At 44.0% G+C, this 24006-nt stretch overlaps 1 protein-coding gene and 2 long non-coding RNA genes across 36 annotated transcripts in view; 1 reads left to right on the top strand and 2 right to left on the bottom strand.

Moving 5' to 3' along the window:
• Window positions 1-958: 958 nt before the first annotated feature.
• On the bottom strand, window positions 959-13058 carry LOC148685735 (uncharacterized). The gene is made up of 3 exons (XR_015949884.1): window positions 12786-13058; window positions 11651-11781; window positions 959-1527 (listed from the first exon to the last, which is right to left on the bottom strand). It is a non-coding gene; the product is annotated as an uncharacterized LOC148685735 (long non-coding RNA).
• A 5461-nt stretch (window positions 13059-18519) lies between these two features.
• The window catches only part of MBNL1 (muscleblind like splicing regulator 1), a 176004-nt gene continuing 170517 nt past the window's right edge, over window positions 18520-24006 (top strand). For 31 of the 34 annotated variants that reach the window (XR_015950031.1, XR_015950032.1, XR_015950033.1 and 28 more), the window contains exon 1: window positions 18520-18828. The gene's annotated coding sequence lies outside the window, so the exon portion shown is untranslated. The remainder of the gene's footprint in view (window positions 18829-24006) is intronic. The other 3 variants (XM_060274468.2, XM_088669819.1, XM_088669830.1) reach the window with 1 other exon arrangement.
• Window positions 18841-19701, bottom strand: LOC148685736 (uncharacterized). Its single transcript, XR_015950038.1, has 2 exons — window positions 19571-19701; window positions 18841-19059 (listed from the first exon to the last, which is right to left on the bottom strand). It is a non-coding gene; the product is annotated as an uncharacterized LOC148685736 (long non-coding RNA).

Genomic DNA, 24006 nt, shown 5'->3' on the forward strand with positions numbered 1-24006 from the left:
GCACAGGACAATTTTATACCTCCCTGCTGCTGTCAGATACCAATCCTGCTATAACATACAATGTTGCCAGATTCTGCACAGCAGCATTCAAAATTTGTCAGGTGATGACCTGTGCCGCAAACTAGATTTAATGAACGCTCACATCAGAGGGCTCTCTAAACTGATAGTTGTAGTTTTTTTATATACCAACCTTTTATGTTCTTCCATATCCGTTTAATGTTCTTAACCCTTCTTTTAGATAATTTTACTTAGTTTTAGATTCTTATAGTCTTTCAGATATACCTTCTGGTTTTTTAGCTTTCCAAAACGTTTCACAGATTTTTAATGATTGTACCCCACCCTACTTATGCTGGTCTTTGACCGTAATAAAGATTTCATTGATAGAATTCATGTCCCTTGTGATTCCCACTGAAGCGCACTGACTTTCGGAGTACCTTCCTTGTCCTGGGTAACCAAACATTTCTATCAGAAAGCGGGAAAACCCGGGAGCCTCACATAATGAACGACTCTGCCCTTTGCATCTCAGCCTAGGGGCCATCAACCATATCCAGGCAATAGGCTTAGAGACAAACTGGACACATCATTAAATCAGGAGGGGCTGTAGGGCAACACTGGAGCTAGCCATTGCTACTCTGCTGCACCCCAAGCTCACCCACCCAAGTGGCAGTGATGCTGCAAGTGGGGTGCTTAGGTCAAAGAAGGGAAGAAAGACATAGGCTGCAGTTCCCAGAGGGTCTTTGGAAATCACTTTAGCAATGAGTGCTGCATACTGAAGAGGAGGGACAGGGGTAGTGCTGTAGTCTAAACCACAGAGCCTCTTGTGCTTGCCGATCAGAAGGTCGGCGGTTCGAATCCCTGCAACAGGGTGAGCTCCCGTTGCTCTGTCCCAGCTCCTGCCAACCTAGCAGTTTGAAAGCACGTCAAAGTGCAAGTAGATAAATAGGTACCACTATGGCGGGAAGGTAAATGGCGTTTCTGTGCGCTGCTCTGGTTTCCATCACTGTGTTCCATTGCGCCAGAAGCAGTTTAGTCATGCTGGCCACATGACCCGGAAAGCTGTCTGTGGACAAACGCCGGCTCCCTCGGCCTGAAAGCGAGATGAGTGCCGCAACCCCATAGTTCCTTTAGACTGGACTTAACCATCCAGGGATCCTTTACCTTTTTTTTACCTGTACTGAAGAGGGTGCCATTTTTAAATGCACCTGAAGGGGAAATTTCAAAAACTCAAAGCAAAGCCCATCTTCTCTATTTAGCTGGAAAGATTATATGTTGCTTTCCAAATAAACGGTTTCAAAAGTTTCCATAGTACAAGGTGTCTTGCAAACATATTGGCAGAGCAAGCCTTTAAATGTATAGTGTGAATGTGGCAGAAGAAATAATGAAGAAATAATACCTTGGAACCATTGTCACAACAGCTGACCACAGTGGGGGGCTTATCGCGTTCTGCTGACTCAATCTGGTTAATTGGTACTTGACTGATGTAGATGATCATCCTAGTGCTTCAGAGAAGGTAATAATCTATGGTATCTGAAATTAATCAAAATCGCATTAATAATGATTTGATTTCCTGATATGAAATAGATTGCCAACAGTGAATGTCTCAGCAGTGTTCACAGATTCAACATACTGCTAGAATTACTAATTTTTTAAAGAAATAAAAATTACACCACTTATATTGGATGACTCCCCGTGTTTCTGCTGATAGGATGTTGACCTGAATTAGTGCAAATTGTTTATTATATATATACTTTTACAACTGAATGAACTCAAGGGCTAATAATAATGACCTTTTTTTCAAAAAAAACTTCATCAAATGTCTCCATTACATAGTGTTCGCTGTAATTGTTTCCTGCAATAAGGGTAGCTAAGGCAAATTTCAACCATTTGTTTGTAAGTTGGTGACAATCAGACTTAATCACTTGACTTGAAAAAAAATGTTCAGGTAATTAGTAATTCAAGTTAACAAAGGATTTAGAAAGGAGAAAAATGGTGCAATTAATGTTCTACATTTGAGAAGTGTGTCATTGCATTTTAAGGCTTGGACTACTTATGATCTTGGCAAACGTTATTTTCCAAACTCTCTTTTGCTGAGGTTACATGAAAGGGCGAGAGGAAAGTGAAGTGCTTTAACAAAGAATAATAGTATTTATTTCCGACCCTGGGTGTTTCCAGGTGATCTCAGTGATAGCAGGGGGGAATCGGGGCAATGGAAAGAAAATGATTATTATCTCCAATGAGTTTTCTCCAAAGAGTTCAACGTAACGTAGGTGGCTCTTCCACTCCCCAAGTTATCCTCACAACAAGCCTGTGAGGTAGGTTGGGCTAAGAGACTGACTGGCGCAAATAAAGGAACCCCATGGCCGAGTGGGGAATTGAACCCGGGCCTTCCCGGGCAATAGAGTGAGACATTAATTGAGACTGATCTAGAAATAGGCAGAGATCTGACACGCAGAACCCAAAGCTATGGTTTCAATTGCCCTTCGATTGCAAGGCTAAATGATCTTGTGTTGACATACAAAGCCCTGAACCATCCAGAATATCTTAAGGACCACATGAGTCCTTATAGGTTGGCTTGATGTCACTGAGCTCACCCAGAGTAATACTGCTAGTTGTCCCTTGTGTCTTGTTGTTTAGTCATTTAGTCATGTCCGACTCTTCATGACCCCATGGACCATAGCACACCAGGCACTCCTATCTTCCACTGCCTCCCACAGTTTGGTCAAACTCATGTTCGTAGCTTCGAGAACACTGTCCAACCATCTTGTCCTCTGTCGTCCCCTTCTCCTAGTGCCCTCAATCTTTCCCAACATCAGGGTCTTTTCCAAGGATTCTTCTCTTCTCATGAGGTGGCCAAAGTATTGGAGCCTCAGCTTCACAATCTGTCCTTCCAGTGAGCATTCAGGGCTGATTTCCTTAAGAATGGATAGGTTTGATCTTCTTGCAGTCCATGGGACTCTCAAGAGTCTCCTCCAGCACCATGATTCAAAAGCATCAATTCTTCGGCGATTAGCCTTCTTTATGGTCCAGCTCTCACTTCCATACATCATTACTGGGAAAACTATAGCTTTAACTATACGGACCTTTGTAGGCAAGGTGATGTCTCTGCTTTTTACGATGCTGTCTAGGTTTGTCATTGCTTTTCTCTGTGTCTACAGATGCTCTACTGTAAATCCAGGCATTTAGTGTTGCTGGTCCCATGCTGTAGGACACCTTTGCAGCAAATTGGCCCTAAATAGAGTGAGCTTGCTGAGACAGAGAGATTCCTTCACAAAGACTGCCCTATTATCAGGTGAACCCTTTTACGGGACTGGAGCCCAATCAAATATACAAGTCAAACCTTGCCCACAGCGCAGATACTCTATTTTCAGGCAAAATTCCTGGTGTGGTGCAAGAAATAGCTATAATTTTGTAATGCTATTTATATGCTTGCATGCTCTTGCAGTCTAAGAAAGCACATCCATTGTTCACCAAAGAATTCACGTTGCACTAACAGCACACAGAAAAAAATGTTTAAGTACTTCCTCCTCAATAAAATTAGCATAAAAATATATTGGGTTGATTAAGGTAGCTTCTGGGAGTAGTCAAAACATTCCCATTTGGCAGTCGAGTCCTTTGCAAGGTTCACAGGGGTTTGTTTTGCTTGGATTCTAACTTAATTCTAAAGGCCTACAAATAATGGCAAATTGAATCAAACTCTGGGCTGATGTTATAGATGAAAATCCCTCCCCAAAGCCGAAGTAGATCATTTTGTTATTTTTTTTTAAGTACTGAGTTGCTATTTATTATTCTGTCTGTAAGAGACCTTCATACAGTTACTGCGGGAGCTACTATCATGTGGGAGATTGCTTGATATCATTCAGATGTTTTTATTTATCTTTTTTGGCCTTCCAGAATAGATAGCAACAGCATAGCACTGAACGCATGAAAAATATTGGGTGCTATTAACACCCAGATGGGTGGGGTATAAATACAGTCATACCTTGGTTTAAGTACGCTTTGGTTTGAGTACTTTCAGTTTAAGTACTCTGTGGACCCGTCTGGAACGGATTAATCCACTTTCCATTACTTTCAATGGGAAAGTTCGCTTCAGGTTAAGTACGGACTTCCAGAACCAATTACACTCATACTTCGGGTTAAGTACGCCTCAGGTTGAGTACTCCGCGGACCCGGTTGGAATGGATTAATCCACTTTCCATTACTTTTAATGGGAAAGTTCGCTTCAGGTTAAGTACGCTTCAGTTTAAATACTTCACAGACCGCCTAGAATGGATTAATCCACTTTCCATTACTTTCAATGGGAAAGTTAGCTTCAGGTTAAATTAGCTTCAGGTTAAGTACAGATTTCCGGAACCAATTGTGTACTTAAACCGAGGTACCACTGTAATAAAATTATTATTATTATTACTACTACTACTACTACTACTACAGAAAAGAAGATATACTACAAGAGGCAAGATCTCTTCAAGAATTCTACTTGCATGTAAAACCAATGGGAAAGAATGGGCCCAGTTGCTTAGAGCATGGGGCTGATAAGGCCAAGGTCACGGTTTTGACCCCTTTGCAGGCCATCTGCATATTCCTACATTGCAGTGGGTTGGACTAGATGACCCTCGGGGGTCCCTCCCAACTCTACACTTCTATGATTCTATCATAAGCACCACCACCCCCATTGGCACCCCATCACCCTCTACATAGGTGGGACCTCATGGCCCTGGATGATCAGGGTTCCAAATCATATAGGGACCTTCCACAAGAGCCTGACACTCTCTACTTCAGAAGTTCACCTTCCAACTCATGGAAAGTGGCAAAAGATGTGTGTTTGTGTGTGTTTGTGTATGCCTAGTTCACTCATGCCTGAGGAGCCACCTGCCTCATCCAGTTTCTTGTCTTTTGTTTGGCTGCCTAACAGTTTCTTGATGGTGGGCTGAATATATATATATATATATATATATATATATATATATATATAATGGGTTGAATATATATTCATTATATTTTTAAAGAGCGCTGCACTTTTACAAAACTCCCCAGTAGGATCATAACAATTATGAAATATTATCAAATGCAAATAAAACAATTGAAAAACTTTTACAAAACTCTCGATTGATTGATATATAATTAATACAAGAAGAACTATTAAGCACGGATGTAAGGGGGAGAGAGTATAGAGAACCCCCCCCTCATCAGGAGCAGTTCCTCCCCAAGCAGCCATGAAAGTGCGGGGTCTGAAGGGGCTAGTCAGGAAGAGGAGAGAGAGTGCCAGGTCTCTGGCAGCATGGGAGAGCCCCTGCTCCACAGGCGGGAAGAGAGAGAGGCGGAAAGGGGGGAAAGGGAAAAGACGGAGCGTAGACCCTTCCCCCCAGCACCGGAATTACGGAGAAGGAGAAAGGGGAGGAGATTCACTGTCCCGAGGCTGTTATGTTGGTCGAAATCGCGAAAAGGGGCAGTGCCGGATTCTGGATCGGAATGAGCAGACATGCATCCAACAGCTCGTTACACTGTAAATAGAGTGCACCAATAAAAACTGTTAAAAGACAAGCATGTGGAAAGTCGTTACTCTATTTTTTTTAAAAATAATTTTTATTGATTTTACAAATTACAAAAAACGGTACATACATAAACACATTTTCCACCTTCTTCCCACCCTCCTCCATGGGTCCTCCCCTGCCACAGGAGTATCCCATGCAGGTGAACAGTCAGAGATGGTCCATTTTATTATTGGATTTCTGTCCTCCTCCCCCTCCCCTGCCCCAGAGCCCCCCCCTGCCACCAGAGAGCTCCAGGAGGTCAGGGCAGGGAGCAGGAAGGCATCCATCCAACCACCCATTCTCATACCAAAAAGAAAAATTCTACACCAAGAAAAGAAAAAAAAGGAAAAAAAGGAAAAAAACACAAAAATAATCTTTTTCCACTCAACATTGATAAACCATATTTTGTGGGCTTCCCCAACCTCCCCCCTTCCCCGGTTTTCATCCCTTTTTTATCCTCTTTAACAGTTTCTTAATCTATAAAATAATTACCTTTATACCTCATAAAATTTTAAAACTTAACTATTATCATTTTCACCAAATATCTTAATCACTAAAAATCGAACTCCAATTTTTCTTCCCATGCCTAATTTTACCCCCTCTATAGACCTCCTTAATTTAAACTTTTTCCAAAATCAATTCTCATTTAAACTATAACTATTCCCAATCTAACCTTTCTTCCCCAGTTTCCGGCTACGTCCCCCCAATCCAGCAAGTTCCGTGGTCAGCAGTCCAGTTTTAATCCTAATAATCCTGATTATCCATCCTATTAATCACAACCCCACTCTCCCTTCATCCCACCCCCTTTTTCCAATGTTTTGCCGTCCAGGCCTCCATACAACCCCCCTGGGTTTCTCCCCTTCTTTGGTTGTTTTTTTCTTCTTCCCTGTGGGCATTCTGAAGTTCCAGTAAATCCAATCGTACCCTCCTCAAAAGAGGGGCACTCCACATGTCTTTTTGTAGAAAAAAGTCATCTTTTCCTTCGTGGTGAGCTTCATTTTGTATTATATTGTCACAGTCGTCGTCATCATCTTTACGTTCCAAATCACAGTCACCATCATTGTCAAAATCCTCCAAATCACTGTCACTATCATTTTCACACTCATCCTCCTCAGTTTCAGTAGCTTCATCCTCTACGAAATCATATTTCGCAATCACCATCTGAAATTGTTGTCTTAACTCTTGCTGTTGTGTCTCATCTCGGCATAGTCCTATTCTTACTTCCCACAGGGTTGTCAAAACAATCCGCTGGAACTCAGGCGAATACCTTTTTGTTGACATAGTTCAATCCTGTCAAGGTCAGAACTTGTCACATGGGGTGGAAAATGGTCGCAGTTTGTTTTCTCGACCCCATTTTAACGAACTGGCTGCATTCTCCAATTCTTAATACATAAAAATCCAAACTAATATTTCAAAGACATATAGACCAAAGATTCTAAAAAGTCCAAAAATGAAAATAAAATTTCGCTTATAAGTCCTAATCAACTCACTGGGCTGTCTGGGCTGCCGGCTCCCGGGGGGAGGAAAGGTCTTTCTGAATCTTTTTCCTCTTTCTGCAGGGCGTTTATATCCACTGTCCTTCTCCCCTTTTACCCTGCATCTAGGGGAGATCTTTTTCAATGTCTTTAAGGGAACCTTTTAAATTAAAATCTTCTGTTCGCGGCTTCGGGTTTTTGTTTACTGTTTCTTAAGTTGCCGGTGTGGGGGGGGTGGCTTCCGTTCCCCCCCCCTCTCTCCCAAATCCAAATTAATTTGTAATCCAATCTTTTGAGGTTACTTACAGTCTTGTTTCCGAATCGTTTTTTCGAAAGAAAGAATCCAGTGCTCTCCGCCTTCGGCTCGGAGCTTCTCTCCGCTAGGTTAACGCTGTTGTTCAAAATGGCCCCCGCGACTTCTACCCTCCTTGCTCCGGGGCTCTTATTAGAGCTTGCCAGAGAGTTGGGGAGTTCGGATTGGGGCTCCGCTGAACAAAATTCGCCCCCGGGACGCTCTTCCCGGGGTTCTAAGGGGCGCAGCGTCGCTCTCGCTGCCCTCCCCACTCCTAGCAGAGACGGGTCGCCTCGGAGACGAGACGAAACCCCGCCGATCGGCGCTGGCGCTGAACCGGAAGCCCTCGGAAAGTCGTTACTCTAGAGTAGTCGCAACAACCCTGACAACAACAAAATCAAAAGTCCTCATCTAATAATTTCAGGGTCTATTCACATACTGCATCTCTCCCCCCCCCCTCTTCCCGGTGACCCAAGAATGTGATGGGATGCTCAACAGAGAGACACAGCTGGTTATATGTCCTCACGGAGCAAAACCGGGCTTCTTGCCCTGGGATATGTGTAACAACCCTATGCTGTTAAGTACTCTAAGTGAGAGACACCTGTCAATGTACAAAACTGCAGTTGGTACCCAATGCTGCTGGATGTGGGACAGCAATGAGATAGAGACAGCATTGCTCTCTCCTGTAGGCTCTTTAAGAACAAGATGCTGGATAGGATGGACCAGATTCAACAAGGCTCTCCTTATGGCCAGCAAGAGCAGTATAGGAGTGGGGGGAGATGTATTGGGTTTTCAGATATTGTTTCTTACAACACATCTAGAACTGCACTCAATTACTGTCAACATCCAGCCTCTGTTGAAACAAGATCAGATGCAGTCTAAAGAAAGTGAGCTAACTTAAAGGAGTTTTAAAGATGTACCTCAAAACAACAGAGCTTTTGGAATATTATGGTCATACCATATTTCACAATTCACAATATGCCAGCTGTAAAAGAGAGGGGGGGGCAATTTCTGAGCTAGGGATCACTAGGAAAGAAATTGAAAATAAAATAGCCCATAACATTGTTGCTGTTATACAAATTTATGGTGTGGCTGCATCTGAAATACCGTGTACAGGGTTGATCGTCTCTTCTCAAAAATCATTCTCAGAATGCTGAACTAGATATTCTGCTGGCCTGGTCCAGCAGGATTTTCTTATATTCCAAAGTTTTGATTCACCTGCATTGAAGATATCAATTTTGCCCATTGTATACTAATAAGGATGTTGTGATTATTATGGGGTAGGCCATGTATAGTCTGCTTTAAATTTCATTTTGCTGCTCTGGCTGGTGATGCTTTATCAGCAAGTTTTTACACCTGCAGAAAGGTAGTGGAGACTTGATATAAAAAGTATTTTAGCCCTGGCCATAAGGCAACAATTTTCCAAATTACTCCCTGTAGTTCCAACTCCAAATTAAGTTTGTGGGCTTCAAGAGGAAGAAAAAAAACCAACACAAAACAACCTCTTTGAATTGCACTTTGAAAATAGATTTGTGCCCTGTTTAAAAACTATGCAGTCTCAGGGAGGTAAACATTGTTTGGACAAAATGTAACATTTTGAGACAAGCTGCTCACTGCTTACAAGCTGCTTGGAGCATAATTTTAACAAAGGGACAGATGCAAAGCTAAGACTGAACTATCCTGTGCGTTCTATCTCTCTTTATTAAAACAGTGACTTGCAGTATTTTAACAAGAGACTTGGGAAATCAATTTTGGCAAAGTCAAAATTTGAGGCACTGCTACGGCGACTAGAAGGAAAGCCTCGAAATCAATGTATATTTTAGGGTTTAATCACGTGAAATGTTTCACCACAGGCATTAACTTCCGTTGCTTCAGTTTGTACATGGAAGCAAGCAGATACTTTATTTATTTTAAAAGCTCAGAAACAAATGCAGGTTCTTTTTTCATGCATACTAAAAATTCAGATAACTTGGGTTTTCCCTTCCCTGCATTTTTGTAGTTTGGTTATACAGTCTAATGTAATTTTAAAAGGGGGAAATGAAGAGAAGGGGGGGAGAGAGATTTTCAGAATGATAAATTATTAGATTCAGGAAGAAGAGTTATATGGATAAATATTGTCTCATTTTTTTCATTCCAAAATTGGATAAATAAAATCTATTTCTCAATAAATTTGCCCTGCTAGTTGTTGCTTGAAGTTTTCCTTTGGTATGTTTATTTCGATATTACTGCTGTCTCCCAGATTCTTCTGAAGCAGTCTGCATTGTCGAACAAGGCAAAGTTTAGCACTGGTCAATAAACTTGCTGTCAGTTGGAGATGTGTGCTTCTCACTTCTCATGGTATAAAACAGAGTAGGTAGTGTATTTCTACATACTATACATCCTGTTAAAATAAGCAGCTGCTTCGAATACAGAAAGTACCTCTCTTTGGGTGCATATATAGAATATTGAAGCATTTGAACCTTAAAAAAAAGTTCAGTAGTTTTGAGCAGCTCCTGCAAGAGTACTGAACCCAGTTTGCCTGGGTGTATGATAAAGTGGTAAGTAAGCAGATAGGATATTCACCAGAAATAACAAGCACCAAACACTGTTAATGGGGTGAGAATATATTCTGTGGCATTTTCTATTTGTATCCAAATTTAACATGGGTAGCTGTATCAGAAAAGGCCCAGTGCTTTGCAATATCATAGTAACACGGGGTTTGTTTGTTTGTTTAACCTTTTAAAAGAAGTAGTAATCAAAGTAAAATTTCAAAACAAAATATTGTGGTTTTCAGATTCAGGACTTGAAATGTTGACAAACTTCAAATGTATGCAGTATAAAACTTTGTTTTGGGTCACATAATTCGGATATATAGTTAATGTTCAATAGGTTATACTCAAAGTAGACCTGCTGAAATGAATGGACCGAAGTTAGTTGTGTTCTTTTAGTTTCAGCGGGTTGCTCTGAGTACGACTGATGCTGGATACACCTAAAGTCATCTAAAGCTTGGACTGCATGCTTTGTTTTGTTTTGACCATTCTGCGAGTAGTTTGCACAAGCCACTTGTAACAGGTAAACGGTAAAGGTAAAGAACCCCTGGACCGTTAAGTGGGGTTGCGTCGCTCATGTCGCTTCCAGGCCGAAGGAGCCACTGTTTTTTCCACAGACAACTTTCCAGGTCATGTGGCCAGCATGACTAAACTGCTTTTGGTGCAACGGAACACTGTGACAGAAACCAGAGCTCACGGAAACACCGTTTACCTTCCTGCCACAATGGTACCTATTTATCTACTTGCACTGGTGTGATTTCGAACTACAAGGTTGGCAGGAGCTGGGACAGAGCAACGGGAGCTCACCCTGTTGCGTGCATTCGAACCGCTGGCCTTCTAATCGGCAAGCCCAAGAGGCTCTGTGGTTTAGAGCACAGCGCCACCCGCATCCCTCCACTTGTAAAACAGATGCCCCGATCCATCTGGGGGTAAATGCATCTGGAAGATGTGTGCTTCATTAGCTGAAAGAACAATCCCATGGGTATTGTGTGGGGTTCCCCATTCCAGTCCAACAACTGGATTGCATAATAGCGAAAGAGACTTGCCGGATCAGACCAATGTTCAGGAACCTGTGCCTTCCAGATATTGCTAGACTACAACGCCAATCATTGTTGATGCTGGCTGGGGGCTAGGGGTACTGGAGGCCAGCATAGGTCCCACACCCAATTCACAAAACATGCATGGAGATCTTTCAAAATGTTGAAGTCCTCCCTGTTTGATACTCAACAACTGGCTGGTGGGATCTGAACATTTAAAAACGGGCTGCTCCGTTTGGGTTGGGGGTGGTGCTATTTCAGAACTAAACAAAAGCTCGTCAGTGTTATGCTTTGGTGTTGATGCCTATGTTGCCATGTTGACTGAGAGCGAGACAGAACTTCACTGTGCCTGTGACGTTGAGGGGAGGGCGCGAGGAAGTCTCGCTTCTGTGGTTTAGAATGGCAAGCTTCTGACGGCTGCAGAAGCTCCTGAAATATTATATTCATCTGCGTAGACAGTTATTTTCTTTGTGGCTTGACTCCTTATGACTCACTCGTAGGTCGGTGTCATGGCAGCGTTTCCTTTCCAGCCTTCTGTACAATGTCTGATGCTGGTGGGGTGGGTCATTCTGCAGTTTTGAGTACAAGGTCACCTTCAGGATATAGTGGGGCTTTTGCCTCCCCTCTCGTTCTTCATAATATGTTCTCTGAAGAATTCATCTCTGCCCCAGTATGACCTCAAGGCAGCTATTGGCATATTTAGTGAAGATCTAGGGGGACTAAATCGGGAGAGACAAAGTGCTTCTGTGCGAGGACGAGAACAGTGTTTAATGGGGAAACAAACACTCACCTGCACTCTCTCTTTCTCTCGAGTGCCTGATGGGGGTCACTGTAAGAGATCTTTCTAGCCAATATAAGAGGCTGCTTGACTGGGTGGAAAGAAAAGTCCATGTTGAATTATGCAGATTGATTTTTGACGTTCTCAACAAAAGGAGAGAATAGTTGTGCAGTCAGAAAGACATGTATGGTCTTAAACTGAAGCTTTAAAGGAATGGTCTCTTTTGAAAACATAAGGAAAATAAAATAAAAGCAGAACGTGCTTTGTCACTGATAAAATCTGTGAGATGGGGTATGTCTTAAGACAGTGGGGTAGTGATCCAAGGTCATGGGGGGAGAGGGCTGGCAGGGTCAAACACCCTTTATTATTTCTTCACAGAGTCCCTGCAGAATTTGTGTCTCGAGAGTTTCTGAGCTGCCCAATCAGCACGAAAGGGGAGCTTATTGACCACTCTGCTCTCCAAAGCTTACATTTAAGAACACTGAAAACACAAGCTGCTTCAGTTTCAAGAGAACAGTGTGCACGGTTTGTTATGCACAATGGGACTTCACAGAAAACACAACAAAAGAAGGTACTGGGTTCTGCAAATTACTTCCCCGTTTATGTGCACAGAAAATAGGAGATTTAGCTGAAAGGCAGGCAACTCGTGTAGCTCTGCAGTGCTTGTTGCAATGCGTCCCTAATTATTAATATTGTATAAGATTTTTTGCATCATCTCAGAAGGGCTGTGACCTAATGAAGGGGACCCTGCACTTCTGAATTTGCCACTGCACTACTGGCCTTAGATTATGCTAGCAAGGACTACCTTCTCCCACATCAGAAAAGGGAAAACTGGAGTCCTGCTGTACCATAGCTGCCATAATCAATGGTCATTGGCCATGTGGCTGATGGTTGTTGTAGTCCAAAATATTTGGCAGGTAACAGGATGGGATGACTCAAGGTCACTGCTGAGGAGAGAACTAGGTATGTGCCGTTAGATGGCCACCTGGCATGGATGCTTTAGCTGTGATTTGTGCATTGCATGGGGTTGGACTAGATGACCCCGGTGTCCCTTTCAACTCTTACATTTCTATGACTTTATGACTCAGTAACAATATCTCCAGAAGTATACGCATCCACGCACATGTTCAGTATGGATGAAACCCACCTTTAGTCATAATCAAAGTCAATTTATTTCAGTGGGTCTTCTCTGATTATGGCTTTGTTGCGTGTCTGTATCGGTCGTGCAAAGGAGAAAAGGATGAGCTGGCTTAGCGTCCCGGACCCTCTGGGATCATTCTAAAATCATCATGGAAGGCAGTAACTCACTGCGCCTATACGGAAAGAAAGGAAGATCTGTGCCATTCTGCTCCGAGCACCAGGTTGATTGTGAGCACATTATAAATCCCAACACGCATAGCTGGTATTATTGACAAGTGCACTCCCTTTTCACAATGGCTGCATAGATTTTACAAGTAGGCTTCAGCAGAAAAGGCACTCTGTTTAAACACGGACTAGTCAGATTCGAGCAGCCAGGATGGCCTTTTCTAAATTCAGGGCACTGGTATTTAATTTGTCATTGTAGAGGTTCTAGAAGCTTGCTTTACGCTGTCTGTGCTCAGTTTCTTCTCTGTAGTCAGCTTGCAGCTGCACAGAAACCGACCCCAGTTAATGATTGTACAACCATGGCTTCCATAACCAGACTTGGGTCAGTTCTATGTACACATTATGCAGAATGGCTCGGGGAAACTCTGGACACACTTGAGGCTGCAGATAGATGGTCTTATTTTCTGCATGCTCCCTCCCACTACACTGAATCTTTATCTTAGGTCAACACTTAAACTTTCTCTATGATGTGCTAGCTTGCTACATGGAAGAAGCTTCTTCTTTCTGCCCTGGACTCACTTCCAGAAATGGTACAGCACTTGCAATCTCAAGTGGTGTCTTCCAGAATCCTACCACCTCAGTCTGCGATTATTTGTATGATGCCTGGAATGTTTATTTCATTGAATCATAAAATTGTAGCGTTGGAAGGGACCATGAGGGTCATCTAGCCCAACCCCTTGCAGTGCAGGAATCTTTTTGTCCTACATGGGACTCGAACTCACACTCATGTACTCAGTGCTGCAGCACATGCTCTGCATGTAAAAGGTTCCAGGTTTGATGCCAAGCATCTTCAAGGTAGGACTAGAGACCCTTTTCTGAAACCCTGGAGAGCTGCTGCCAGTCAGGGTAGACTGAGCTATATGAACGAATAGCCTGGCTCTATGTAAGGTGGTTGGATGGTGGTTAACGGATTGAGGTTGAATCCTGACAAGACAGAAGTACTGTTTGTGGGGGACAGGAGGTGGGAAGGTGTGGAGGACTCCCTGGTCCTGAATGGGGTAACTGTGCCCCTGAAGGACCAGGTGTGCAGCCTGGGAGTCATTTTAAACTCACAGCTGTCCATGGAGGCGCAGGTCAATTCTGTGTCCAGGGCAGCTGTTAATCAGCTCCATCTGGTATGCAGGCTGAGACCTTACCCGCCCGCAGACTGTCTTGCCAGAGTGGTGCTTTAGTTATCTCTCGCTTGGACTACTGCAATGCGCTCTACATGGGGCTACCTTTGAAGGTGACCCGGAAACTCCAACTAATCTAGAATGCGGCAGCTAGACTGGTGACTGGGAGTGGCCGCCGAGACCACATAACACCGGTCCTAAGAAACCTACATTGGCTCCCAGTATGTTTCTGAGCACAATTAAAAGTGTTGGTGCTGACCTTTAAAGCCCTAAACGGCCTCGGTCCTATATACCTGAAGGAGCGTCTCCACCCCCATTGTTCAGCCTGGACACTGAGATTCAGCACCGAGGGCCTTCTGGCGGTTCCCTCATTGCGAGAAGTGAGGTTACAGGGAACCAGACAGAGGGCCTTCTCAGTAGCAGCACCCGCCCTGTGGAACGCCCTTCCATCAGATGTCAAGGAAATAAGCAGCTATCCTAATTTTAAAAGACATCTGAAGGCAGCCCTGTTTAGGGAAGCTTTTAATATTTAATGCTGTATTGTTTTAATATTCAATTGGGAGCCGCCCAGAGTGGCTGGGGAGACTCAGCCAGATGGGCGGGGTATAAATAATAAATTATTATTATTATTATTATTATTATTATTATTATTATTATATTAGGCAGATTCCTATAGTCTGCTTTAACACAAAGTGAATGTTAGCACAACTATTTGGGAAGGTCTGCAGCTCAGTGACAGAGCACCTGCTTGGCATGCAGAAGGTCTCTGTTTCAATTCCGGCATCTCAAGGTATGGCTGGGAAATATGCCTGGCACCACTGAAAGCCACTGCCGGTTCGTGTAGACCAGGCATCCCCAAACTGCAAACTGCAGTCCTCCAGATGTTTTGGCCTACAACTCCCATGATCCTTAGCTAAGAGGACCAGTCGTCAGGGATGATGGGAATTGTAGTCCAAAACGTCTGGAGGGCCGAAGTTTGGGGATGCCTGGTGTAGACACTACTGAGGTAGATGGCTGGCTGGTCTAAGGCAGCTTCCTATGTTCCTCAGATATAATCACCATCAATTTATTAATCGCCTCCTACACAATCAACTCAAGGCGATATACAGCAAAAACAGCAAAAAGACCAAAATGCTTTAAAAAAAAGAAAAGATTTTGAAGAAAGCAAGAACAATACAAAACAGACATTTGGGGACAAAACCACCTTCAGTTATTTCTAGAAAGTGTTTTCTAGAAGGTGTTTGACACGTCTCAACACAAACGCTCTGAAACAGAATGGGCCTTTTCTGCGGTGGCTCCCCATTTGTGAATATGCTTTCTCCGCAGGGAGGCTCGCTAGGCAAAAACATTCCCCTTCAAGCACATCTTGGGTTGATTAAACAATCTATAGCCTTGTAAATGTGTTGGGGGGGGGAGTTGTTTGCTATGTTACGTATTTTGTTTTCATTTTGTATTTATGTATTGTAAACCGCCCTGCGATTTTTGGGTGAAGGACGGTATATGAATTTAATACGTAATAGCAACAGGGACAGCCAGAATGAAAGCTCTGCTCCAAGTTACTGTGGAGCAGGCTTCTGAGATCTTTGGAAGTTGCAGAAGCTCTCTTGCAGACCACAGCAACCTACTGGGTATATAAGGGATAAGGTGGACTCTCGAGTAAGCTGGTGCTAAACTGTATAGTACCCAAACTGTGTTTGTACCAACATCTTGAACCTGGCCGGGCAGTAGACTGGCAGCTCACTTCTGCATCTGAACCTGTAGCTCCAGGTGAGTGTTCTGTCACCAAGAGGCATCAGTAGCAATTAATTGTAGGAGTTTTTGTTGCTATGGAAGTTAACTAGGTAAGCCAGAGAAAATTTTATGCAGCTAAAGAGGCAGCTTTCCCCAATCAAATGGGCATGCCCCCAAAACAGAACCAACCTAGTTAAATTAATGCACATGTTAATCGTGGCCATGAATTTCAATTGGTCTACTCTGGTTATGCTGTAGGAAACAGGAAGGGGGCGAGCTTAATACTGCAGATTTTTATTTTTTATTTTTTTGCATGTTTCTACTACGTGGAATCTGCTGCTCCTCATATAGTTCTCTTTAAGTTCTCCTGTGTGTGCCCTAAAGGTTCCTATGGGATTGGTGCAGAATCAGTATATGTATAAATAGCACTGTGCGGCTTGAGCAGAATGTGCTAAATCAGGGCATCTGATGCCATTTTCACAAATGATGCACCAACCAACTGAAGATCGGTATCTGAATTTTCTGCATCTGCAATGCAAATGAAAATGCAAACCCTCCACCGGCTAGGATGCACACCCAACTTCTGAAACCCCCAACCCCTGCTGGCCTTGTCCCCTGGGACCTTCACAATCCCACCCACGCTACACAAATAACATGCAAGAGTCTCAGCTAGAGCCACTGTCTCACTCCCAGGGGACCTGAAGGCTGTGACTATACAGTATACACAAAACTGTTAACTCTGCATCCAAGGCCCTATCACTGCTAGTTTGGAAAGTGGTCTACACTCATTAGCCACAAGCCACAGCTCTCCCATCATTTCTTATGTAATACTGCATGTTGATGCCTTTCTCTCCTCCCCCCCCCCAATAAAAAACCCCCCAGCTTCGATCCAAACTGAGAAAAAGAATGACCTTGCTGCTTTTTAAGCTGATCACGAGTACCTAGCCTGTTGGTATTTTGCGGAAGAGATTCAAGTGCATATGTTCGGTTTGCACGATCGAAGTGGATTAAAGGGCTCAGTCACCCTAATGTGATAAAGCCACTCAAAACAAAGCAAAAACTTTTTGCTGTTTGGAAAGTGTCAGTGAAATATAGAATTGTAGAACTGGAAGGTACCCTGAGGATCATCTAGTACAACCCCCTACAATGCAGGAATATGCAGCTGTCCCATACTGGGATCAAACTTGCAACCGTTGCATTATCAGCACCATGCTCTAAATGAACTATCCAGGTTGATCATAGAATCAGAGTTGGAAGGGACCCCAGGGTCATCTAGTCCAACCCCCTGCAATGCAGGAATTTCAGCTAAAGTATCCATGACAGATGGCCATCCAACCCCTGCTTAAGAATCTCCAAGGAAGGAGTGTCTACCACCTCTTGTGGGAGTCTGTTCCACTGCCGAACAGCTGTGACAGAAAGTTTTCCCTGATGCTAAGTTGGAATCTCTGTTCTTGTAACTTAAATCCATTGATCTGGGTCAATTGTTTTGTCATTGGCTTCAAGTCCAACCCTCCAGAGCGAGATGCAAGATGCATTGAAAAGTAGGGGATGAATGGGAAGATGTGTAAACACCCCACATGCAAATTGGGATAAATAATAATAATAAATGCAGGTATGCATGCTCATTGTCAAAATAACCACTTTGAAAACAAATTAGGATAAATGCTCATAGTCTAGCCACTGTGTAGGCCTTGTGGAAGCAAATTAGGATAAATGCTGAATAAACAAGTTGGCCGGAAAAGCCCTCAAAGTAGGTTTTTTTTTTTTACAAAGCATATGAATATACCCAGGATTACCAGCACACACGAAACGAAGCTCCCATTAAAACAGCAGCAATAACCACCCTGTACCTAGAAAACTAGCACAGAAATGATTTGCTGCTAACTTTCCAGATGCAAGGACGTGTGCATATGCAGAACTGAGTCATGCAGCCACACCCTGCCAGCGGCAGCTAGGAATGGTACAGTCATCTGCCATTTGGCTCAAATGCAGCATTTGGGCCACAAATAAAGACATACCAATGACCGAGAAGGTCTGGAAATAAAGGCCAGGAAGCAGCGGGCGTCTGGCGACTTAAGCGCGCCGAGAATTTTAAGTAACCTCACAGCGAAGTGCTGCAAAGTCTGCGGGCTCTTAACCTTAACCTTGCGAGCTCCCCGTTCCCAGCGCGCGCCCTGAAAATCCCACCCGGCCCAGCAGGCGCGACCCTCCCCGGAGCGAGCCCTCCGCATGTGCCGCACTGGCTTTTTCTCGCCTCTCTCCGTTTCACCCATGAAATCCGGGAGATACCAAGGCGAGGCTTTTTCCTAGGGGGTCCCGAGGGCGGCTTTTCCGCCGCTTTGCCCGCTTTTGCACCCCACACTCTACCGCCGTGCCTCCGGCCGGCTGGATTTTCCAGTTCCTAGCAGCTTGCAAAAAGGAGAAAAAAGTTTGGCTTCCCCTTTTTTCCTCCCACTTAAAAAAAAAAATCAACTCCGCGCGGAAGGGTGGATATTTTTTCCCCCAAATTAAAACACACACACAGGCACACTTTTTTCTTTTTTTTAAAATGCAAGCCCTCCTTCCTCCGTGTGCATTCTTGCAGGCTCCACAAAGTACGCCCAGCCGCTTCCTGGTCGGGTTTTTTTTGCAGCGTGGAGGAGGGGCAGTTGCAGGCAGCAGCGGAAACCAGACATTACAGATAAGAGTGTGCAGCGCACAGCCGTCGGCAACTGCCTCTCTCTTTCTCGCGCGCTCGCTCGCTCTGCTTCCCCCCCTTTGCACTGCAGTTGCATGAGGATTGGGGCGACGAGAATGCCACTGTGACGGAGGCGTGTGACAAGTCCCCATCTTTTTTTTCCTTTCCCCCCTTTTCTTCTTTTTTTTGGGGTGTGTGTTTTTTTCCCTCCCAATTTCTTGGTCATCCTCTCTCGCGAATCCCCCACAATGCCTTGGTCGATCTGTCTACAATCTGATGGTTGCCTCTGGAAGGAAATGTGAGAGGTAAGAAGAGCATGTTTTAATCTTATTTTATTTTTTTCCCACCCCGCGCCTTTTTCCTCTCCTCCTTCTCTTTCATCATCGCCATCTGGCTTTCGATGTTCGCGGTTGTCGCCGTCGTGACATGTCGCCGATCCTTCAGGTTCTGGCAGATCGGGGGCTAGAGGTGGTGGTAGTTTGGGGGGGGGTTAATTTTATTTAAACACCACGCTTTCCAAACAACACACCCGGTGTCTAAAAGAAGGAGAGGAGGGAGGAAGGAAGTGAGATGTTAGGGCTGCGAGAAGTGCAGGGATATTGCCCCCCTCCCCCGACACTTTCCGATCGCGCCTCAGAGAAGATTTTTTTTATTTAAAAAGGAAGGAGCAGGGGCTGCAGTTCTGCTTCAAGCAGCCGCTTCCTGCCCGTGCGTGCGCGCCTGTATCGCTCTGCAGGGTCGTGCAGTTTTGCAGTCTTTTGCGCACGTAATCAGACACATACCGTACACACGGAGGGAGAGAGGAGAGAGAGAGAGACAGGCTCGCTCGCGCGCGCGCACGAAAGCTTGGAGACACCGGCTTGAGCAGGTGCATGGAAAGGTCTCCCTCCCAATCACGCCCTGACCTTTCCTCCAAGCTTAAATTACCCCCCTGAACTTGGCTGTGTGCTGCAATGCCCCCTTATTATAGACCGGGCACCGTCTCTCTCTCCTCCTCCTCCACAAGACTTTGACAACCCTCCCATTTCACAGCGTCCAGCTACCTACCGCAAGCCATCATCGCCACAAGGTCCAGCAGGGTTTGAGGCTGGTTTCCTTGCAAGGTGTGCCCCCCCCAATCTCCCCTCCCATCCTGATTTTCGGGAAGTAGACTCACCCGCCCGCCTGTTCAGTCTCACTTTCCTTTTTGAAAAGTGGGCCAAATGCGTTTGCAGAGAGGTTAATTCCTCGCCTCCTGCACATAAATGGTGGGTGACATCTCTGGCTGGGCTTCCTTTTATGGAAGGCGCTGTCATTTGGGATCTCGGGGCTTTTGCACAAGTTGGTAGGGCAGGAAACCCCCACCCCCTCCCCAAAGGGTGGGGAAGTTTGTTTGTTTGTTTTTTAAAAATAAACAAAACAAATTTTCCCAACACTCAATTACGGTATACGTGGCACATAGTAACTGCAGTTTGATGTACTGCATGTTTGCCTTTATAAGGAATGAAGTAGCATTTAAAAACCCATCCTATTGATTACATTTTAAATCCAGAAGTGTGTGTGAGAGAGAGACAGATCAAATTGTGTGTCCTTTAATGGGCAGGAATTTGTTAATAGCACTGCATCATGAGAAAACATTATGATTCAGGTTTCTCCAGGGGGATGTTAACTGTGGTGCAGTGTACAGTCTTGTCTCCAAAGTAGTTAACTGGCACAGGTAGGCAGAGAGAGCCAGTTCACTCCCTGGTAGATAACAGCGATTCTCAAATGCTAAAAGTGAATTGTTGGCAGACATGGGTTATTCCTAAAGTGATCAAACTCTTAAGGGATTTTTTTTAAAGAGAGAAACTGTGTGGGTTTATCTATAGCTGTGCCATCTTAATTATAATTAATGAAATTTGTATACTTCATCCAAAGGTCAGAGGGCAGTTCACAAGATAAATAATACAATACTCATCTTGAGAAGATATACATTATATATAATATAATACTGAGTCTACATATTCTATATTCAGAGAAAATTAGTTTGCAGGTGTTTAGGCCTCTTCATGGGGCTTTCTGTATTCAACTTGTGTGGTTATATATCCTTAGTTTACAAATGTTTATGTGTTTTGAGGAAACATTATCAGTGTTTTAGATAGAGCTTGACTGTTCAGTTAGGAATATGATTCGAAGTCTCCAAGATACTCCTATTTCCTCTGGTGCTTGGCTGCATATTGCAATTTCTTTTAAGCAGCAAGGCAAAGGAGAGCTAGCTGTCAGTTCACAAGGATTTTCACAACAGCTGAAAACCTTTTGATGTGGACGAAAAGTCATGTGGTCAATCATCTGAACATGTCCTAAAGACGGAAAGTGGAAACAGCCAGTATAATCGGTTAATTGTTGCATCAGGGAAGATATGAATTCAGAGTTAGATGCATGTGGGGGGAGGGGATGATGTTGCTTAAGGAATTTTCAGTGTCCTGTAAAGGAGACTGAGCAATCCTGTTGCAAAATCTTACAGCTGCCCCACAATGACTAAAGAGAACTTCAGGGAGTCTCAACCAAGCTCTTACACCTGGGCACCAGTGTCTGGAAATTATTTTGGGGAAAAAAGTTTCAGCTGCTCACATAGAGTGTTTTGGAATAAATGCAATGTCTTTGCGAGCGGATCTGCTTTTGGAGGCATTTTATTCCTTAAGTTTATTTAGGCCTCGGTCCTATACCTTACTTACTGGGGAGTAAATGCTATTGAACTCAGTGGGGCTTGCCTGGGAGTAGACATTTTAATAGGACTAATTTGTCTACTCCAACTACAGTAAACACCTAGCAAGGCTGCAGTCCTAGACTGCCTTTTCCGGGAATAAGCCCTATTGATTTACTTTTGAGTAGACACCTATCCAGTTATGCTGTGAGATTTCATAAACAGCAGAGTAGTTAATGCTGCTGCAGAAATTGGTGGTGTTCCTTCACTTGCTAAGCATTTATGGCAAACTGACCGATCAGGCTACCTAAGTATCTGATAGAGACTTGCAGGCGTGCTATTTCAAGGAAAGGTGGCAAAATGTGCATGGAATGATCATTACATTTTGATATAGGTCAAAGGTGAGAGAATAAAAGTAGGGTGGAGGGAGAGGCAGAAAGTGATAAAAGGACCGTGTGCATTAATTATAGGTAGAAGATAAGCTGTGTGTTCTTCCTTTATTGTATCAGCATAAGAGGGTGCTTTTGTTGAAAAGCAGATTAAATTCTAGCCCTCTTCAAAAGCAGTGATAACAATTCAATATTGGCCTAATTTAGATATCTGGAGTGCTTTGTGGGCTTCTCTGATTCTTCCTTCCTTCTCTGCCACCCCTGGCTTCTCATTTGCTTTCCCTTCTTCTGTTTTTTTTTGGCTAGCGATAAGGAGTTATAGTTTGCTGTAACATCTGACCCGGATTAACTATAGCAGGGGTTTGAAACCTGTGGCCTTCCGGATGTTGTGGGATGCCCAGCTCTCACCAGCCTCAAACAGCATAGCCAGCTGTTAGGGGTGAAGGGAATCGAAGCCCAGCAACATCTGGAAGGCCCTCATCTCTGAACGGTGGCTCCTGGTCCTAGTTGGCTTTCAAATCAGAATTTGAAACCGGGTCCTGATCCTTGTTTTGAGGTGGTTGTGGGGAGCTACCTTGTGCAGTGGTAACCATAGGTAGCGTGGTTCAAATGTTGTGGTAGCTAGGAAAGGAGGGATTCATGTAGGAAGAGGAAGATGGGTGATGGTGGAGCCTTGAAGCCCACCTCCCCAAACCATGGTTGAGCAATCAGCCCAAGGTCGTGACTAAACTAGACCATTGTCTCAAGGCCCAATTCAGAAGGGGAGTTTAATGGAAGTTTTTTTTTTAAATGAATAAATATTTGCAAGTGGATGAGTGTGCTTATTTTTTTGTTCTTATGGTACCTCAATATTTCAGAACACCTCATTGCAGGCTAGAGTTTACAGAAGGCAGACCTGTGTCTGAAGATGCCGTCTGCTTGACAGGCTGTCTGGTACAAGCTCAGCTTAAAGGTGACAGAGGAGAGACAGACTGGCATTGAAGCTGCCCACCAGGAGTTAGCAAGACTGATCAGGCACGCAGGTTACCAGGTCATAGCCTTTCCCACTGCTGTGCGGTGCATTGCATTTCAATTTAAATAATAGCAATTCTTAAAATTCACATCTATACCTATAAATCAGCACATGCAAATTTCATGTAACATTTGCCCTGTTTTTGTGCAGATCACACACACACACACACACACCCCACCTCGCAATGCACATGCAATCCATGGCAGAAAAGAAATTTAAACTTGCGCCTCCCACATACAGATTCAGAGCTTACATCTCTGCACCACTCTCAAATTTCTGGGATGAAAGTATCCTTTTGCCTGTTGGTTCATGTTTACTACATCTTCGAGAGGTCCCTGTTGGACCAGTGTGAGGCCCTTTTCGGCAGGTACCGGTGCGGGGGGGGGGGGGATGTAGAAGACGATTGGAAAATCACAGGCACCTCCTTTCCTAGGCAACACTAGAGAACGTATAAAACCAGGTTATCCTATTAATGTTCCAGCCGCCCTAATTGGATTCCATTATTATTTAGAATAACTGTTTCTTCAGAGCACCTCTTTACGTATTCGCTGCTAAACAGTTCCTCCTTGAGTGATTAAGGCCAGAGTACCGTGCAATGGAGTGCTTCTGCGCTAAATCATTTTGATAAGGTTGAGAAGACCCTTGAAAATCCATTTCTTAAGCATGGTGTCGGAAGAGGAGATAAGTCATTTATTGTGTAAACCTAAAAGGGGCATTTTGCTGGCCTTTTACTTCTCATGCTGCAGATCATGATGCGTCACAGAACATCTCCATTGCCTTGAGTTCCTGAAGCGCTGATTCTGATAGAGGCCCTGGGCCTGGTTTGTTGCGCAGGTTGTGAACTGTGTTTGCATGAGGGAGGGAGCGATGCGACCCCTAAGTTTACAGGGCAATGTATAAATTCAATAAATAATAAATGATAAAAATAAAATATACACATACCTGCCCAGTTCTATTGAGCACTTTATAGCAGTACAGGGCTCTGTATATTTGACAAGTATTTCTTGGCTTCTATGAGGCACAGAGTTTAAGGCCAGGATCCTTAGAGCTCTGTCAGGAAAGTTTGGACATACCCGCTGGAGTTTTTTAATGCCACCTCCCTTTGAACAGCAGACTCCACTGACCCCATAAGGCCATAAGGCAAACAGGTTTTAAAAGCGTCTTTGCTTCAAAAGCCATTTCCCGTGTGGTGGCTGTTTGAGGAGCTCATGATGCTCACAGGCCCCTTCGGGTTGCAGAACTAGGTTGTTTAATCCTTCATATCTTGGCTCTTTATTTAAATGCATTTGGATCCCACCGTTCTTTCAAGGACTCCAAGCTGTGTTTGAAACTCTCTCTCATATATGCTGTATATATAAAATTGCCAAATGGCACCTGAAAGGTTGCCACAACCATAGGTCTAGGAATATTATTATTATTA

The sequence above is a fragment of the Zootoca vivipara genome, chromosome 5, assembly GCF_965207765.1.
Source record: "Zootoca vivipara chromosome 5, rZooViv2.hap1.1, whole genome shotgun sequence".
NCBI classification, from domain to species: domain Eukaryota; kingdom Metazoa; phylum Chordata; class Lepidosauria; order Squamata; family Lacertidae; genus Zootoca; species Zootoca vivipara.